The 10,000-nt window shown below is 43.6% G+C and overlaps 1 pseudogene; it reads left to right on the top strand.

The window, feature by feature from the left end:
* The window catches only part of LOC122325307, a 9,558-nt pseudogene extending 6,850 nt beyond the window's left edge, over window positions 1-2,708 (top strand).
* Window positions 2,709-10,000: the final 7,292 nt, after the last annotated feature.

The raw sequence follows: 10,000 nt of genomic DNA, 5'->3' as shown, positions 1-10,000 counted from the left end.
GAACGATTCGCGAACCCGATTTGAATCGAATGATCGGCGATGCGCGATGAAGCCCGATCCGAACCAAATCAGTCTCTAGTGCGCGGATAGATCGGAGCCCTTCAAAGTCGATCACTTTGTTCATCTTCGGGACACGAATTAAGATCCAGAGACATCAGAGGTTCATCAGAGGTTCGGTCGGAGCAGAATGACTTGTTGCATGAATTATATGAATGTTTTATTTGCGCGCAAACGCTTCGACTGCGTTCCTGGGAACGTTTCAGTTGCCCTGCTGCCTATGAAGGCTCAGAGAGCTCTCAGATTTCATCAAGTAATCTCTTTGTGATGTGAGGGCGAGTAATTAATGACAGAATTACATTTTTTGTCTGAACTGTCCCTTTAATTGAATCCGAGTTTCCCCCGTGCGGATCTCATGCGCTCGTTTAAAACACGGTTTAAAACACAGTGCGTGTCACGTGCGTTCGGTCTCGAACGGGGATCCTCACGCGCGTCGGTCGCGATCGGATCAGCGACGTTACGGCGGCGGCGCGCTGACGTCACCGGGCTTTATTAGCGCCGCGCGGGTCCGCGGGCGTCAGTCGCCGTCTCCGCTCCTCGCGCTCCTCGAGCTCCTCGCGCATGAAAGCAGCTCCAGGACTCATGTCCAGGAATCCGGACCGGAGTAAAGGATTCACCCGAAGAAGAACGCGCGCGCGGTCCGCCGAAGAAACTCCCTCCGTCTCTCGTTGTCCTCCATGTGAAGGAAAGGTACGACGCACGCCTGCTTTTCCTCCGATTGTGAAGTTGATCATTGAGATGCTGCGAAACAAAACGCGTTATTCGGTCGTTTCTTCAGCACCGCGTTTGATCGTACGAGCGCTTCGCTTAAAGTTTTGTTCTAAGCACGACGAAGAGTTTCTATGCGATCTGTTTCCACGCAGAAACGGAGACGAAGCGCTCTCCAAGTGAAAGACGTTCAAACGTTTGAGAATCGTTTAAAGCGACATTCTCAGAGTCGTAGATTATCAGTAAGTCGATCGCTCTTGCTCAGGATTTGGTGCACGACATCTCGTGAAGCGATGCGCGTCTAAAGCTGCCGCTTCTTTCACGTGAAGGGAGAAGCAGGACAGCAGTCGCACAATTCTTTGCAGATTGCGACATCGAAGATGTTATAAGACGCCTTTATAAGACGTGTACGCGCAAACAAACCTTGTCAATGGAAGCGAACCTCTTGAAAACCTTGTTTTTCGATAATCAAATACTCTAGAGATGATTTTTGTTTTTTTAAAGGAAAAAAAAAATAAGACCATGATTTAATAGAGTTTTACGTGTTACTTTTCTATTCATCAAATTCATAAGTTTTGCCTATTTTATGCTTAATAACATCTTAAAAAGAAGTTTAGGCTCAAATGCACGCTTTATTCTCGCCGAAACGGGTTCAGCACCACGGACAGCGTCCACTGGCTTTAAAGTGCCTAGTATATTTTTAACTTTAGGATTTTTTTTTTAAGCTGATTACATACATTGAACCTATTTTAGTTTTCAAAATGGTTCGTTAAAAGGCAATTGACAAAAAGTAACGTTTTGGGATTCCGCACCCCAAGAGATTTCTTCGGGCAAAGTCGTATAATAATAAAACTTTTCACGGCGTCCCCAAAGTCTCCGTGCCCTTTGATTCACGCGTTTATGCGCAAATCAGAGTTCGTGATTTGTTTCTTTGTTTTGGTGTGCAGGCCGAGCGATGAACGAGAGCGCAGCGCTCAACGAGAGCGCCTCGGCGTCGCCAGAGTCCCCGTGGCCGGAAGCCTTCGACGCCAACCGGACCTTGGCGCTCTCGTCGGCGGCCCTCGAGTTCCACGTCAACCCGTGGGACATCATGCTGTGCCTCTCCGGGACGGTGATCGCCTGCGAGAACGCCATCGTGGTGGCCATCATCTTCTACACCCCGACGCTCCGCAACCCCATGTTCGCCCTGATCGGCAGCCTGGCCACCGCCGACCTGCTCGCCGGCATGGGATTAATCCTGAACTTCGCTTTCCAGTATCTGGTCTCGCCCGAGACCATCAGCCTTATCACGGTGGGATTCCTGGTGGCGCCCTTCACGGCCTCCATCAGCAGCTTGCTGGCCATCACGGCCGACCGCTACCTGTCTCTCTACAACGCCTTGACGATTTTCCGAGAAGACGCTGCATTACGTGCACCTGATGCTGGTGGGAACGTGGGGCGCGTCGCTGGGCTGGGACTGTTGCCCGCCCTGGGCTGGAACTGCTTGGACGACGCCCACCTGCAGCATCGCGCGTCCGCTCAACCGCACGACCAACCTCACGCTGCTCGCCGCCTCGCTTTTTCGCCATCTTCGCCTCATGCTCAGCCTCTACTTCAAGATCTGCAAGATAGTGTGCCGCCACGCCGCACCAGATCGCGCTGCAGCAGCATTTCTTCACCACCGCGCACTACGGGCTACCAAGAAGGGCGCCCCACGCCGCCATCATCCTGGGAACGCTCGCGCCAGCTGGCTGCCCTTCGCCATCTACTGCCTGGTCGGGAGCGCGAGTATCCGCCGTGTACACGTGACGCCACGCTGCTTCCCGCCACCTACAACTCCATGATCAACCCCATCATCTACGCCTACCGCAACACCGAGATCCAGCGCTCCATCTACATGCTCTTCGCGCGGCTGCTTTCAGACCAACGCCTCGATTCGATCCAGATCGCCCAGCGAGGTTTAGATCCTCTAATCCAATGGTTTTTCTAAACGGAACAGTTTATTGGATAACAGTGTGTTGTAGGGTGGACGAGCCCCCAGTTGGAGGCGCGAGACTGAAAAGATAGCTATATTATTATTATTATTATATCCGAGCGAATGCATCCTCGTCGTAATGTAAATCGCCGAGACCTTTATAACTGTATAACAGATGCGGTCCTAAAATGATGCAGTGTCTTTTGCCTCCAGTGATGTGTCTTAATGAGATTTAAATTACAATGCGACGCTGACGGAGAGCTCCTCGGAAGACGCGAGAGGTTTCGAGGCTCGTGAAGATCCGCTGAGGAACAGAGAAAGTAAAGCTCCTAAAGATCCCGGCGATTGGCGGCAAGGGTTCACCTTGAGATGTGACACTGGCCTTCTGACCTTTAGTCCCCATCTGAAGAGAAACTCCCACGCTTTCATTCAAGGCCTTGAAGTGCGCCGAGTCTCACGACTTCGAGCACCGCAGCCTCTCTAGGTTAAACTCTCTTTCTCGTCGCCTTGTACATGCATCGGTATGAATGCGCGCTTTCAAGTGTCTGTCGCAAGATTTGCACTTTACTCGACCCGGGCGCTCGACACGCTGTGAACAAGCAACAACTCGTATCAAGAATGTATATTTATATTATTTATAAGCGACATGCTGCACTTTACTGTACAAATCTAGATGCCAAAGCAGTATTTGCGTAGGCCTACGTGTTTGACGAGTTGCTCGACTCATGTGATGGGTTTTCTATTTCGTAAAGTTGTCCATGGCTGTGCGCTTTATACAAAACGATTTAATATGAAATAAAACGTGAAAAGCTCGATCGGAATGGACTTGTATTTTTGTCATTGTGAGTGTGCATGAGGAATAATACAAGCTGTTAGAGGTGGTGCTGTGGTTGCCCCGGCGTCTTACATTTAAAGGGACGGTACACCAGAAATCGATTCTCTGCAGTGAATGGGTGCCGTCAGAATGAGAGTCCAAACAGCTGATTAAAAACAGCCAGTCCATCAGTTAACATCTGGAGAAGACGGGACTAATCAAAACCATCTAGAGATTTTCAACTTTAGCTTTCGGTCTATCCGTAAAATTGCTTCCCGCACCAAAAAAATCCAGCCAGAACAGGAAGTAGGAAGTGTTATCATGGATAATGGACACGCAATAGTTTAAAAAAGCATCCTAATGATAGATTTAGTCTTCTTCCAGGACTGAGTCCTGTGGATTATTGCAGTGTTTTTATCAAGAGTTTGACTCATTCTGATTTGCACCCATTCACTTCCATTGCTGAGACATTTACATTTAGTCATTTAGCAGACGCTTTTATCCAAAGATTTTCTCCAGATCTGATGCAGAAACAAACATCTTGGAGCACATTTGCAGCAAAAGTGTTGCTTTAATTGAAGTGGTAGATAGAAAGCATATTTCTTCAAAAGTATGGAAGGAAAAATCTATTGTAGAAAGATACACATCTCAACACTAATATATTAATATACACACATGCCTGTAATATGGATATTGTGTTGATGGTGAAAGGGTTTTGAGTTGAGAACCATCTATATAATAGAGCTGTGAAATTCTGCACAAAAACAGTCTAAACCGACGGCAGATGTGAAGTCACACTCATCCAAAGACCCGAGAATCTCTTGGTTTGCGTCGTCACCTCAGCACCTGCTGTTTCCGATGATTAACGGCTGCCGGTCATGAATTATTCCTCCTCCAGCACTAATTAGGTTCACGAGACGCTCCATACAGATTCATCCGCTGACGCCCTTCATCGCTTGATGGCAGGTGGGAGCGGGAACATCTTGAGAACATCTCAGCTTGTGAAAGGTTCCTCTGAGTTCGCCGTGTCCAGACTAATGGGTTTAGAGGTGCTCTAGTCAGGCTGAATTGCTGGGACTATTTGATTCACATTAATTGCTTCAAAATTGGTTTTCTGTTTGGTCTGCCATTTCTTCTCATTTAGGCAATGTGCGTTTATAGATGTGTTCCAGAAAGGCCGCTGCGTTTTCCGTGTTTTTTGCCCAAAATCAACACTAATTGTTGAGCTTTTCGTCTTTTTGTTTTCTCTTACAACCTTTATTTTTTTACAGTGTAACAAAACCAAGACCAAATTGAGACCTAAGTCCGATTAATTCTCGCTGAAGACTCAAAGTACGCTATTTTACGTTCATCCGTATTTTCGGACGTCCTGTTTTTGTCATCCGGCGTCGTCACGATTGGTTTTCTCGCCCAGAGCTCAGACGATCGGCTCAAAAGCATCAAAACATTGGGTCCAAGCTTCAGAGAGGTAAGAAGAAGGCCTTAAGTGCAATAAAGTTACGACATTTAAGATGAAAAATTACTCAAACAACAGCAACAAAATGGTTAAACGTTTAATCCACTACAATATTTGGATTAAAATGACTAGAGACAAAAACAAACACAAAATAGTAATAAACGTGTTAGTAGTAATATTAAAATGATAAATGTAAACATTAAATACTCTAAAAAAAATAAAAATAAATAAAATAAAAATACAGTAATGAGATTTTGTGTACCAGGTCAAAAATAATAAAATATAAAGAAAGAAATAATAATCATTTTAAAAATCAAATGTGCATTATTCACAATATATGCATTAAAGTGAAAAATAAGCATTTTTACACTTAAATGTTTCTTCTGTGAAACTTGATCTTGGTGAGACGTGAAAAGAGCGCTTAAAAGATTTTACAAGAAAATACCGCTTTGAGTTATTTGGCCTTTCTTTGCAATTGCTTCCAGTTTCAGAGTGAAAATCGTGTCAAGGTACATCAGTTTTTTGGAGATGAATTGATCCTGAGGTCATTTCGACTCTCTCGCCTTCGCTCTGACATTAACAGACGATACTCACCGACACGCAGACGGACTATATTTAAACGAGCAGTCTCTGAATCATAATCGGTCTAGTCATGGAAAATTGCATGATGGTCTAGTAAGATAAGCTGTTTGTGACCGGAATAGTCTTGTGTTTTTGATGTAAAACCTTAAAGCGGACCTCTCTTAGAGTCCAGAGCTTATTCCGAAGGACGTCCGGAAGCAGTTTCCAAGAAACGGATGATCAGTTTCACAAATAATCACACGCAAGCATAAATTCTGCTCAAAAAACTGAAATAGTATGTCTTTAGCATAGCTTTAAAGCAAAATACGGACTAGTTTATAATAAATGATCTATAACTCAACAGTATTGAACTGTATTGCAGTTTAACTAGCTAGAAGGAAGACGCACAAGCGCTTTGGTTCATGTGATTGTACGCGTATTCATTTTTAAATGTATTTTATATACGTGATAGTTGCCTTTCATACGTAGCATACCTGCATGACGTATTAGTCATTACTTTCCTAAAGGCCTTACTGAAAATGAAAAGAGGACCCAGGGCACAAAACATGGAGATTAATACTTCATCTGAACAATGAACCTTTCCTTTGGTGTGTGGTTTGTTAGGATGGGACAATAAAATTGATTAACAACAACGAAAAAAATGTAAATATGGCAAAAATCACCTTTAAGGTTACGAAAAAATTTAATTTCTGACACATAACATGTCTTGTTGGCTATTAATACGCTGTTTCTGTAATATTTATCCACTATTTCTTCTATAAACAGGCAAAATTGTTTATTTTTTCCGTTGACAGAATTCGCGTCGTTTCTGCGCGGGAAGCGCGCGCGGCGTCACGTGACGGTCTTCAAGGAGCAGATGCTGTTTAAATGCGTTTTATTGACCTTCATTAGAGCGGCATCGCTGTCTCCAATCTGAACTTTAGGCTACGGTCGGTTTGAGATCTCCGAGAGGAGAATCAGCAACACAGACATTTATGAGCGCGGCGTTTCTGCAGTGGGTCCCGCTTCTGCGCGCGCTCCGTGTTTTCTTCACGTGAGCCCGCGCGAAGTCTCCAGAGCGGATCGAGTCATCTCAGCGACACGCCCACCGAACCACACAACCTTCATCAACACCTCATCATCATCATCATCATCAGAGGCTTTCCTCCTCTCACAAACATCACAACAACGAAACGCATGTGAAACGTTCAAAGCGTTAATGGCGCCAGAAATAGATGAGCGGTCAGAATAGCCATGTTTAATTTCCAGGAAACCCTCACGCGCACTCACAGTAGTGTACTAGGTGAAAGTGCAGACTGTAGTAAATACTTGAGTCTCTGTGCACCAGCAGCTCCGCCCACAAAACACATAAATGAGTCAAGTTTCTGCACACGACGCTGTGTTTTTAGGCGCGAAGCTTTACTGTCACATTCTCGCGGTATTAAAGTGGTCGTGGTCAAGTTCCTCGGCCTCAAATAAGTCCTTGTACTATAAGACATCCTCAAACAACATTTCCAGAACTTTGTTGTTAGTCGAAAAACAGCTTATTGCAGCTTGTCCGATCATGTATCTGTAGTAGTAGCGTGTATAAGATGATCAGCGTCTGCTTCTAGATCGCCTGCTTTTAGCCCCGCCCACCGATTCACATCGCTGCCTGCTTTGCCCCGCCTATCTGTTGATAACTCTGCCTGCTTAGCCCTCCCAACTGCATGTTTAGCCCACGCCCATCTATTAGAGATCGCTGCTTTCTTAGCCCCACCCATCTATTGTACTCTTCTACCTTATACTGTACTGTGCTTTGATACAACCTGTGTTGTTAAAAGCGCTATATAAATAAAAATGATTGATTGATTGATATTGATAACTGCCTTCTTAGCCCCTCCTAACTGCCTGTTTAGCCCCCGCCCATCTATTGATAACTCTGCCTTCTTTAGCCCCTCCCAACTGCCTGTTTAGCCCCGCCCATCTATTAGATATCGCTGCCTGCTTAGCCCCCGCCCATCCAATCTATAACTCTTCTTGTTTAGTCCCCAGCTGCCTGTTAGCCCTGCCCATTATTCGATAACGCTGCCTGTTTAGCTCCCGGGCCCATCTATTCGGATATAGCTGCCTGCTTTGCCCCCGCCACCGATTTTAAACCAGTTTAAACCAGGAACAGAGGGTGGGGCTAAACAGGCAGTCAGAGTTGAAATTCAACTGGAAAGCTGCAGCCACGCAGTTCGAGTTGAACTTCACCTGTAGCTGTCTGTTTAGCCCCACCCCTGTTGCCATTATACATCACTGCCAGCTTCGGACGTCGCTGCCTGTGTAGCCCCGCCCACCTATTTTTAAACCACTGTTTAGATAAATCACTGCCTTTTGAACTTAGTCCAACGTAGGCTGTCAAACATACACAACTATTAGCCAATCATAGCAGTGGCGTTTACCTCCCGAGTCTGCCCCTCCGGAGGGTTAAAACAGGTCAGGTCTTTTAAATGTTGTTTTTTTAGAAGCTAACAATATAAGTGGACTCGCACAAATTAAACAAAACAAAAACAGCTCACGCTGCCCCTTTAAAGGGTTTTGTCCTTGTTTACCTGCTGTTTTTCATACGCGCTTGGAAGTTAATGACTGACAAGCAGTTTGACCAATAGCGTGCAGGGACTGAGCAATAACTGCCCAATCGTGGCGTGCGAGAAGGCGGGGTTCTACAGAGAGCGGTTGAAAACGCGCCTGTACACAATGTTATCATTAACGTTATTTTAAAATTAAATGGTGTTAAATAAGATCTTTTTCAGTGCGTGTCGGTCTGTGATAGCAGCTGCTTCGTCTTGTTTGTCTCTCTGCTTCTGTGATTTTTTTTCTCATGCAGATAACTCTATTTTCCATGCTTTTTCCTCAGGAGGTGATCATTGATGCTGTGAAAGCGCCATCTAAAGGCCACAGACGCTCAGTACAGGTCTGACTGACAGACAGGGGCGCTGCTGAGTGACTTCAAACCTCACGTTTAGTTTTGTTTACAACGACATCCTCTAAAATATTAAAGGTTTGGCATAAGGGGCAGATTTTATTTATTTAAAAGCAACAGTTTAATAAAAAAGAGTAACAACAAAATGCTAATCCTAAAAACAGGCAAATCATTTTATCACATTTTATAGTTATTTTTTTCTTTATTACAAAATCTTTTGGTGTATAATTTAATTTATACAATGTTTTTTAAAATTACCTGAAATCTTAGATCAATTTCCTCACAAAAAAAGCTAAGCGAAAATGTTAAAAACCCACATATATGTTTTATTTTCCATTTAATTCTGTTTTTTTTTTTTTAAGTGACTAAAGCGATATTATTGACTCTTGTCATGATTTCTGTCAGCATGCATCATCTCTCACGACTTGCTATAAAAGCTTATAAATATTTCTGTCTTACATAATTCAGTATCCTGTCAGAACCTTAAACATTAGTTTTATTAATTCAAGCAAACTGTTACAGTAAAGCAGATTACATACGTTACACGGTATACAGTATTTTTAAATCATGTTTAATCTTTGGTTTCTGAATCTCTTTTTCTTCTTCCCCGTTTGGAACTATAGAAACAGCGAATGCTACAGAGAAATGCAGGCAAAAGTAGTAACAGCACGATACATCAACTCATCAACATTTATACAAACCATAGGCCTAAGAAAGAAAGCAGGCGTTCAGTCCCGTGACAGAAACAGACACACAGGCGACAGCGCTCACTTCCCCTCCATCTCTTCACTCCACAGAGTCCGCTCTCCACGGTTTGGCAAGCGGTAATCACTATTTTATTTTGTTCATGGATCGAGAAGCGCAGTAAATTTACAATTTATAGACCTACCGAGAAAGAAAAGGCCACAATGTGTTTTACAATGGTAGTTTCGTGTGTGTGTGTGTGTGTATGTGTGTGTGTGTGTGTGTCTTTCTAATGTGTATGTGTGTGTGTGTGTGTCTAATGTGTGTGTGTATGTGTAATGTGTGTGTCTGTAATATGTGTGTGTGTGTGTGTGTGTGTGTGTGTGTGTATGTGTGTATGTGTGTGCATGTATGCGTGTAAATGTGTGTGTGTGTGTCTATGTGTGTATGTGTGTGTGCGTGTGTCGTGTGTGTATGTGTCTATGTCTGTGTCTGTGTGTGTGTGTGTGTGTGTGTGTGTGTGAAGGTGTGTGGGAAGGTTAACACTTCAATGGATGAATCTCATGAAAGCATCCACATTTCATTCATAAAGGTACAAAGAAATAATTTAGAAAGCATCATAACAAATAAAAAAAGAAGAACGAAGCATCAAGTCCATTTTAGGGCTAAATGACCAGTTTAGGATGATGTTTATATCTAAAAAAATTATTAATTTAAATTAAGTTTATATCTAAAAGATTTAATTTAATTCTTAATTGTTTATTAATTTGTATTAATATAAATATTTTCTAAATGAGTCATTTTAAAAATCTTATTGAT

The sequence above is a fragment of the Puntigrus tetrazona genome, chromosome 20 (genome assembly GCF_018831695.1).
Source record: "Puntigrus tetrazona isolate hp1 chromosome 20, ASM1883169v1, whole genome shotgun sequence".
NCBI lineage: Eukaryota > Metazoa > Chordata > Actinopteri > Cypriniformes > Cyprinidae > Puntigrus > Puntigrus tetrazona.
The sequence above is the reverse complement of the archived record's forward strand: the minus strand, read 5'-3'. Positions and strand labels throughout refer to the sequence as shown.